At 36.0% G+C, this 11,240-nt stretch overlaps 1 protein-coding gene and 1 pseudogene across 1 annotated transcript in view; one reads left to right on the forward strand and one right to left on the reverse strand.

Moving 5' to 3' along the window:
* The window catches only part of LOC131529977 (NACHT, LRR and PYD domains-containing protein 12-like), a 274,625-nt pseudogene that overhangs the window by 119,496 nt on the left and 143,889 nt on the right, over positions 1-11,240 (forward strand).
* The window catches only part of LOC131529982 (NLR family CARD domain-containing protein 3-like), a 257,033-nt gene that overhangs the window by 33,746 nt on the left and 212,047 nt on the right, over positions 1-11,240 (reverse strand). The window lies entirely within an intron of this gene.

An 11,240-nucleotide genomic window follows, 5' to 3' on the forward strand; every position in this document is an offset into this window, starting at 1 on the left:
CATAGCATTTATTACAGTATATAAATTATTCTGTCTTATTATGTGATAAAAAAGTGTTTATAGTATATAAACAAATTATTATTATTGGTTGTTGTCCAGCAGTGTATCTGATTTCTAAGCCAATTAAAAGCTAGAAATAAGAGAATAATTTAAGTTGCCTGTACACTACCAGTCAAACGTTTTTGAAATCCATATTTGATCCAAAGTACAGCAAAACAGTACAATTTTGAAATATTTTTACTATTTAAAATAACTGTTTTCTATTTGAATATATTTTAAATTGTACTTTATTGTGATTTCAAAGCTAAATGTTTAGCATCATTACTCCAGTCACACAATCCTTCAGAAATCATAATAATATTCTGATTTGCTGCTCAAAAAAACATTTATTATTACCGTATTGACCCGAATATAAGACGATGTTTTTTTCTTGGAAATGCATCTGAAAAAACGCTGTCGTCTTATATTCAGGGTCTAGACTTTGACATGTCAATAATATACCCACAACAATAGGTGGCGCCAAAAACACATAAAACGAGTGTGCCATGAAATATGTAATGTTAATGTGTGTTTTAAAGATCTTGAGTGAAAACAAAAGAAAAAGAAAAGCTTACAGCGGCAGAGTCGTGACTGTCATGTTAGCCTGATGGGACCAAACTTCCTCTGTAAGTGATTTTCAAACATAAGACAGTACCCAGATTTGAAGACTACAATACGATTTCACTTCTACTCTTAATAAAATTTTGGTAGGCTAATATGAGATGGATAGCCTAATTGTTATATAATTCAGATGGGCTACCTGTTATTTTTATGGTATATCAAAAAGTGTATATTTTTCAGTGTCATTGTTGGTACATTTTACCAGTATTTACCATACTTCAAAAAAAACAAACAAAAAAAACCCCATTAAAATAGGAAAAATATGCAATATGAAAATAATTTAAGAAAAATGTGTTTTACAGAGGAGAGAAAAACAAGATTTGGTTTTCAAAAGCCACTTTCAAAAGGTACATCTGGAAAAAGGGGTCGTCTTATAATCAGGGTCGTCTTATATTCGGGTCAATACGGTATTATGATGTTGAAAACAGCAGAGCAGAAATTTTTTCAGGTTTCTTTGATGAATAGAAAGGTCAGAAAAACAGCATTTATCTGAAATAGAAATCTTTTGTAACATTATAAATGTCTTTATTATCACTTCTGATCAATTTAAACCATCCTTGCTAAATAAAAGTATTAATTTCTATAATTTATTTTCCAAAAAAAATAAAATAAATAATAATACTGACTCTAAGCTTTTGAATGGTGTAGTGTATAATGTTACAAAAGCTTTTTATTTCAGATAAATGCCTGTTTTTGTTTAATAAAAAAGGTGTGCCAGTCAGAGCGACTGAGAGATGAGAAAAGCACTACGTATTTCGTGTGTTATTGGTGTGCTCTGCTAACAATATCAGAGGTTGCGTTAGACTTTAATATTATCCGTCATTTTGACGGACAGGGTCGTAAAAAATTCCGTCATAATCTATTATTACCCGTCATTTTAATTTTCGTTTTTTAATTATAATAACCCATTTAATTGCTTTTATTTTTGTTCACGTTTTCATTTTTAATAATGAACCTAAAGGACGAGCATATTGGCTTATGCATTTATTTCTTTATGAAGAGAACAGAGACTGCGTCAGTGACAGCGGAGGACACTTAAAACAACAAAATATGCTAGTGCTGGATAAAAAAATAAAATAAAACCGATTTCTCTGTTTTAATAGATTCTATTTTTATGAACCAATATCGTTTCTTAACTCCCAATCGATGCTGTTTTCATTTGATGAATGCACAGTAACGTTAGACAATCGGCTAAACTTTGTGCGTTGTTACTTTTGATATGAAATGCAGTCTCAGGTTTCAAATTCTGTCCATTTTATTAGGAAATTCAAGCAATAAATACCATTTTGGCTTTAATGTGGCGTGATAGATCGCTGTAGACACCTCAGATCAAGCGATTCGCTTTACTATACTCACCTGTGAGTAATCAAAGACACAGCAAAAGACCTTTATTTTTGTTCTGGAGACGATCGCGCGCTCTGCTGCCTCACTGGAGCGCAGTCGCCACCAACTGGACAGGGCTGGGAATTACAGTTATAAACTACAATAGATCACCCTCAGTGTGTGTCATCTGCCAAAGTGACGGACGGCCTAAAGATTTTTCCGTCACTGCTAAAAAAATTCCGTCAATGACGGAGAATTTTCGGTTAACGCGACCTCTGATATATATATATATATATATATATATATATATATATATATATATTAACATTGCAATGGAAGGTTTATGAGGTGCGCAAGAAATTAGTTAAACACACAAGATTTCAGGATGGAAACATGACAGATGTCTTGAAATAAATCATCATAATGTCTTGATGTGTGGTTGTGACTCCAGGCCTTTCAGATTATTAGAGAAATAATGCACTCCCGAAGTGGTAATATGGCCACGACGCTGGAGTTTATTAATGGAACGGTCTTCATTCTCAAACAAATTAAGACGTTCGATTTTTATTGACTGAACGGAAGCACTTATTGCGATAGAAAACACTGTCACGGTTTCCACTGATTACGAAATATTTTTGTTTGCTGGGGTGGTACTATTATATAGGCCTATTAATAAGGAAGGGGGGCCCAAAATATAGTTTTGCCCGTGTCACCATAAGAGGTAAATCTGATCTGAATTTAGCAGCTGATGATGTGCCGCACTGAACGAACTAATCACACCGGTGTGATCGTTTATCAAATATTTAAAATATATATTATTTGGCTATGTTTGTCTTTTGGAAGCTGCATTCAAAATCCACTTGCCTCACAATCTGAGTGGCACGGTTGAAATCACGATACGGGAGTATTTAGAGTGCAGTTAAATTAATGTCTCAGCTGCTGGCAAGATAAAATCTCTATAGCACCGATCCTGGTGTGTAGAAAAAGTAGAGCTCATACAAACACACTCTCAGCCTAAAGCTTAAACACAATCTCAGAGATCATTCATGTTCTTCACTCTCTGCAGGCTGTGTTTCTGCAGTATTGGAGAGGAAGGCTGTGCTGCTCTGATTTCAGCTCTGAGATCAAACTCCTCACACCTGACAGAACTGGATCTGAGCGATAATAATCCAGGAGACTCAGGAGCGAAGCTGCTCTCTGCTCTACTGGAGGATCCACACTGTAAACTGAAGAAACTACAGTGAGTTATTGATTCAATGCTTTAATTCATTATCTTGTATTAAAGCAGATCTCAGTGTGTTTTATCTTTCTCTATATTGTACAGTATTTGACAGGGAAACTCCACAAGCTCCAAACAAGTGAATCAAAACAACACGTCCTGAACAAGACTGTCACCTGGACATTAATGCTGATACTGATCCAGCAGTTTCATATGTGAAGGGTTTTGTTATTAATTTTCATTCAGCCTACATTTTATTTCCAGTCTCATGGGAACATTTTTTAAAATAAGTAGATTGGACTTATTAACTGCACTGTAAATGTTTAGTGTGAAATTACAGTATATTCCAGGTTAATAACTGCATGACTTTCACAGTAATTTCACAGCGGGACTTCTCTTGTATCTAACTGCACTCTCAGAAATTTATTGTAAACAAACAGCATCATACTGTGTTTCTACAGTTCATATGTACGATGAAGGTTCCCAGTATTACTTGTTGGTTTTATTTATGCTGTTGAACTTGTTTTTTTGTTTTGTTTTTTTGGTTCACTTTGAGCAGTTTGTGTTGTTTATTTTGTAATGTTGGTTTATGATGTAAGTGTTGTTTTTATTTGTTGAGTGTTACTGTTGTTGTGTTTTGTATGTCAAGTATTTTTGTCACATCTTTCAAAGACGTTTCTCAGCAGGTGGTTCATTATTGTGAAAAATCCATCCACAAATATTTATGAATATGAAACAAGTTATTGGTTAATCCTTTTAAGTAATGCTAAAATAAAATCTTTGTTTATCCGAAGAATATTCATATTCTAGTTTTTCATAATTTTAACAAATGTTTTCATTTGTCACACTTCTGACATGACTAGATCAGAAATTTGAATATGAATATGCGAGGTCAAATAACCCTAACAAATACTAATCAATAATCACCATTATGGTGACTTGAAAGCAATTACAGTAGTAAACAACTAAATTTCTCACAGTTGCACAGTGAAAGACAACTTTATAATGTGAATTCACAGTAAAACAAGAGCAGTAAATTACTGTGATGTTAGCATCATTCTGCTGTTCATTCAGTCATTTGTAAGAAAATTACCCAGCATGCATTGATTTCACATTTCTGAAAACAGTAATATATTGTAAAATAATACTCTAATCCTGTAAATTCCCGGCAATTTTTTACAGTGAAGACAGATAGATAGACTTTGTATATGTTAGGATTTTGTATATTGTGATTATGTAGTTGTAATGAAATTCATGGCCATATTGAGGTCCCCCACTTAAAATTTCCAATTAATCATTTATTTATTTTTTGTTTTGTTGATTGTTTGTTTTTTGTATCTTCATGAAAATTGTTTATATTGTTAATACGTAGTAAGCATGGAAATCATGACATAACTTAGACTTTTTTTTACTTAAGTAGGTTTAACATATTTTTCTAAATACAGTACATTATAATATAAGCCTGAAGATGATAAGAAAATTCATTAAATTTAATTCTAGAAACAGTATATGACAGTGTCATGGTATAGTTTCAGTCCTGATGCAGCCTCAAGAGGGAGTCATGAGATAAGATCACAGTTTACCAGCAGAGCGCTCGAGTCTCAAGGAGAGGGTTTGACATTAAACATACTGTAATAAATAAATGAATTGTGTAAAATATGAATGATGTAAAAATAGATCTCTATTTTAAAATAGATCTAACTATGTCCCCCCAGGGATTTCACAAATCTTTTAATTTTATAATAACTACTAAAAATCTCAAATCAGTAAGCCTAATATAGTACAGTGATTCCTGGTTCTTTTTAAAGGATTGAGCCACAAAACCAGCGATTTAATTTGTGCATATAGACTATATATAAAAGTATAAATAAAAATGTTGCAGATAAAATATGAACATTTATTGCTTAAATACGCACTAAAGCACATTAATAATAATATTTGCTGTAGGTTAGATTTAATAACAGCTGTTTTAGTAAACACAAACATTTAAAATAGGCCTATATGCAAAAAATAAATAAATAAAAATATTGTTTCAGAAAGGTTTTTATTCCCATTATCCACACATAAAACCCCAGTTCACGCTGATGGGCTATTCGGTATTATTGTCTTATTTATCACCGCAGTTGTTCTTTCAAATAAAACCATTTGCGGGTTTGTCCTATGTCTTACTGAACTACAGTGAATTATCATCATATCATATAATTTGCTTATCCACCGATCCTAAAATAAAGAATATAGGCTACATATAAATATACATTATACAAAACAGCTAAATCTCAAACAGTGGATCATTTTTATCAGCATCGCCCAGCTAAAACTGCTCAATGTTAAAGTATGTCTGCTTCATGTACTGTGAAAAGTGCAATAATATCTGACTTCATTTAACGTGCTATAGCATAGGTAGGACTGTATCATGGCCACGAATTAATAATTTGTTCCCCAGACTGAATTCGTGAGCCACTATTACACAGCTCTGTTCTGCCCGAAGTACACGGAGATGCCGCCACCAAAAAACGTACGGACACAAAAAAACCACATTTGCTAATTGATTCTAACTAAAATCGCTGTTGTTAGCACTTAATATTTCTGCAGTACAGCCAAACAGCGTAGATCATTCATAAAAACATATAAAAACATAAAACATAAAAACATGTGCAAACGTCTACACCAATAAGCTCTACTGGATGTTTTCAGGGAATATTTGCATTTGTCGAGCAGAATGGGTACAGCATAATATCATACAGGAATACGTTTTTTTTATTGATTATTAAATAGTTTAATGGAGGTTTATACATAGTTTCCATGACAGAATTCAAGATAATTTTTTCATTATTACTGGAGCTGCCAGTTTGCTAAGTTTCAAATGATTATTAAACAGCAAACACAAACTATTCAAAAGCAGCAGCTCTTCTCAAGTAGGGCTCGCTGCATCCTGCGGTGGACATCCAACCCGCCCACATCCAAGTGTGACATCAGAAGCCACGCCCCTACCCAATACAACCCCGCCCACATCAAAGTGTTACGTCAGAAACCACGCCCCTATCCAATACAACATACATACATAAGATACATTGAGAGATTCCTTGCCTTGACAGATTATTCACAGAACATGGCATGGACTTTCAGGCCTTGTTCATCAAGACAGTTTGATATGAATGTGTCCAGCTCCTCCGGATACTCAAAGATGAATAAGAAGACATCTCTTGCTTCATCTGATTCTCCCTCCAGGTAGTCTTTAATGACATTCAGTTGAGTTTTACTGTCCATCTGGAGAAAGGCAGGCCCTGTCACCTCCCCACAGAATAACTCACGGTGACTCTGTATCCAGCACCCCGCTGGACCAATGTCCCTTACAAACTTACACTGTATGCCCTCTTGGCTCCTGTTAAAAATAGAGAATACATGTGTGTTGGGGGGCATATGTGTTCAATAAATAGTATTTACCTCATCATTCTACACACAAGTATATTTATGATTTTAAACCCCAAGAATCAATCAATATCTAGAGAAATGCTCCCACATACCTCCATGCAGCACTTCATGGCTTATGTGGTCCTCCAAGTGAACTGTAACGAGTAATTTTCTTTACTGGTGAAGCTGCAGCAGGGACCCTCATCCCGGCAGAACTGCTCTGCATCAGGCTTGGACTGAAAATATGTAGAATGCTGTAAAACATGACAAACAAACATTGACAATCATTATGTGATCTTTCCATTAATATAGAAGAATACAAAGATAATTTGTCACATACACAGAGTTATCCAGCAAGACATAGTGAAATGATGCAGTTGTTCAACTGTGCAAGGGTTCTGTGATCAGTGCATATCATTAAAAATATCATATGTATGCGAGTGTTTTTTGTGGGGGGCAGGTTATAAAAAATTGCACATTCAATCAGCATTCATTTTATGTCGTAAAATATATACAGTGGGTTTGGAAAGTATTCAGACCCCCTTAAATTTTTCACTCTTTGTTATATTGCAGCCATTTGCTAAAATCATTGAAGTTCATTTTTTCCTCATTAATGTACACACAGCACCCCATATTGACAGAAAAACAGAATTGTTGACATTTTGCAGATTTATTAAAAAGAAAAACTGAAATATCACATGGTCCTAAGTATTCAGACCCTTTGCTGTGACACTCATATATTTAACTCAGGTGCTGTCCATTTCTTCTGATCATCCTTGAGATGGTTCTACACCTTCATTTGAGTCCAGCTGTGTTTGATTATACTGATTGAACTTGATTAGGAAAGCCACACACCTGTCTATATAAGACCTTACAGCTCACAGTGCATGTCAGAGCAAATGAGAATCATGAGGTCAAAGGAACTGCCTGAAGAGCTCAGAGACAGAATTGTGGCAAGGCACAGATCTGGCCAAGGTTACAAAAACATTTCTGCTGCACTTAAGGTTCCTAAGAGCACAGTGGCCTCCATAATCCTTAAATGGAAGACGTTTGGGACGACCAGAACCCTTCCTAGAGCTGGCGTCCGGCCAAACTGAGCTATCGGGGGAGAAGAGCCTTGGTGAGAGAGGTAAAGAAGAACCCAAAGATCACTGTGGCTGAGCTCCAGAGATGCAGTCGGGAGATGGGAGAAAGTTGTAGAAAGTCAACCATCACTGCAGCCCTCCACCAGTCGGGGCTTTATGGCAGAGTGGCCCGACGGAAGCCTCTCCTCAGTGCAAGACACATGAAAGCCCGCATGGAGGACTCCAAGATGGTGAGAAATAAGATTCTCTGGTCTGATGAGACCAAGATATAACTTTTTGGCCTTAATTCTAAGCGGTATGTGTGGACAAAACCAGGCACTGCTCATCACCTGTCCAATACAGTCCCAACAGTGAAGCATGGTGGTGGCAGCATCATGCTGTGGGGGTGTTTTTCAGCTGCAGGGACAGGACGACTGGTTGCAATCGAGGGAAAGATGAATGCGGCCAAGTACAGGGATACCCTGGACAAAAACCTTCTCCAGAGTGCTCAGGACCTCAGACTGGGCCGAAGGTTTACCTTCCAACAAGAAAATGACCCTAAGCACACAGCTAAAATAACGAAGGAGTGGCTTCACAACAACTCCGTGACTGTTCTTGAATGGCCCAGCCAGAGCCCTGACTTAAACCCAATTGAGCATCTCTGGAGAGACCTAAAAATGGCTGTCCACCAACGTTTACCATCCAACCTGACAGAACTGGAGAGGATCTGCAAGGAGGAATGGCAGAGGATCCCCAAATACAGGTGTGAAAAACTTGTTGCATCTTTCCCAAAAAGACTCATGGCTGTATTAGATCATTTCTAGCCACTCCCCACCAGACCAACTTGTTCCCCTACAAAATACATGCATTAAATGTACAAATACTAATAAAAATTTGCATGCATTAACATGCATATCTACCTTACTATACACATTACTTCTATATCTCAAGTTTAATTACAAGCAAGATCAGGTTGTTTGAAGATAAGTAAAAAAACATGACATAAAGTTATGAATTAATAATGCTGTGTGATGTCAAATGAAACAAGATTCCACATATAAATATGTTTAATTTATATCTCTTTCCTTTTCCCTCCAGCTATTACCTTGTATCAACCATGAAATCACATTTTATTTTTAAACAACAATGTATGGAAAAGTTAAGTCACCCTTATTTATATGGTGCTTTTAAAAATTTAGATTGTGTCAAAGCAGCTTTACAGTATTAAATATGGAAATAGTGTGTCAAAATGCAAAAGGACAATAGTAAACACTCAATTATCAGTTAAAGGCAGTTCATCATTGATTCAGTGATATCATCCAGATCAGATCAGTTCAGTTCAAATAGTATCTGTGCAATCACGCAGAGGATATCGCTGGGAATTAATTGAAAACATAAAATGCTCATCTTTGGAAATACTTTATTTCTTGCCGTTCACAACAATTTCCAGTGAAAATACACCACATCGTGAGTATGCATATTGGTAAAACAAGCCATGAGGCTGTATTTATTAACACTGGACCATGTGCTTAAGTTCACTTGAAAAGCACCAGCAGAACAGGGAATCAAGTTATTTGTCAACTAATAACATGCAACATAAAGTAAGATTATAACACAATTTTTCCATTATAATCCATTATACAAGTACTTAATGTAAGTGTAATGTACAATGTGCTTATAACAGAGTATCTGCAGGATTTTTAAAACCAAATGTAAGACTTTTAAAGAGCTTTTTAAGACCTGCACAAATAAAATGAATACCATGAGTGAATGAAAAAAAAGCATGTTTTATTGTGAAAAGCATGATTTACAGTTCAGAGACAAGATTTTCACAAAAACAAAGTTTTATAAAATGATGAACTTCACATTTCAACAACTTTTAAGGGAAGAGATGTGTCAAAAGTATCATATTAATTTAAACAATTACCAATCATTTATATTAATATAATAACATAAAATATCAATTTATTTATTTATGTTTTATTATTTATTTATATCAATTAATTGTTTAGAATTGTATAAAGCATTAGCTTACTGTTGATCTACCAGTTCACGTTTACAAATGCGTGTTAAAATATTGCGTGTAAAGTATTTGTAGATTTTTTTATTTGGTCTGAATAACAATGCCAATTAATTTTCTGTCAGCAGGGTTCTCTGGTAACGGCATCTACACAAAGCAGCACAGCATCTGACTTTAAAACATGCAGGGCTCATTTATTCAATGAAATCACAGCCTTTTGAAGTTAAATCGTCACATGAAGCTATTATAAAAATCATGAAAAAAATCGTAATTAGGACTGTCTTATACCATTTAAGACATTTTTATGGCCTTAAAAAACTTTTTAAGGACCCGCCGAAACCCTGTAAGGACAAAACTGACAGTGACAGACCAATTATAAACAAAATAACCATCTTTAAGAAAGAATCTGTTATGATGTTTATCTTCTATGGTGCAGTAATATAAAGTTACACAACAGTTATAGTCACCATACCCCATACCCCTATATCCTATAAAACCCCTCTGGACAAAAAAGTCACAGACCCTCTGCTGCTGCTGCACTGCAGAATAAGCAAATGTGGGGAAAATGCAAGTAATGAAGAATGAGATTTTACATTTCGGCCTAAATGTGGTGATAGAGGAAACATCATGAGGTCACCAAAGCCATCTTCATGAATTTGTTTACCAGATTTCACGACACATCTGCCCAATAGACAATATCACACTTTACATTCTGGTCTGAGGGTTGTGCTACAGGGAATATCATGAGGTCAACAAAACCGACAGGATTCAGTGCCAGTTCAATATCTGAACGTCTCACTAGGACCCATCTTGGACGTCTGTGGACGTGCAAAACTAGTTAAATATCTGAACGTCTGACGGGGACCCTCTTTTAGACATCTTATGGATGTACAAAAATGGTTCCATATCTGAACGTCTCACTAGGGGCCCTCATGGATGTCTGTGGATGTGCAATATAAACTTCTAGTAATTCTCATCCAGCACCCATATGTGTGCTCTCCCCACTGCCCTTCTCCCTGTACACCAGGCATCCTCAAATCTGGCCCACTCCTGCAGAGTTTAGCTCTAACCCTAATCAAACACACCTGAGCATGCTCATCAGAGTCTTCAAGATCATTAGAAAATCACAGGTAGGTGAGTTTGATCAGGGTTGGAGCTAAACTCTGCAGCAGATTGGCCCTCCAGGGAAAGATTTGAGGAACCCTGCTGTACACCAACGACTGCACATACTGACCCCTCTGTCAAGCTTGAAGTTGACAGATAACATCACACTCAGCCTCATTCAGGACTGTGACAAGTCTGTTTACCAACAGGAGTTCAAAAAGCTGTCTGTCTGGTGCAGTCACAACAACCTAGAGCTGAACACGCTCAAAATAGTGGAGATGATCGTGGACTTCAGGAGAAACTCCACTCACTCTCCATCATGGACAGCACTGTAACGACAGTGGAGTCATTCAGGCTCCTGGGTACCACCATCTCTCAGGACCTGAAGTGGGACATTCACATTGACTCCATTGTGAAAAAGGCCCAGCAGTGGTTATAC

The sequence above is a fragment of the Onychostoma macrolepis genome, chromosome 22 (assembly GCF_012432095.1).
Source record: "Onychostoma macrolepis isolate SWU-2019 chromosome 22, ASM1243209v1, whole genome shotgun sequence".
Classification (NCBI taxonomy): domain Eukaryota; kingdom Metazoa; phylum Chordata; class Actinopteri; order Cypriniformes; family Cyprinidae; genus Onychostoma; species Onychostoma macrolepis.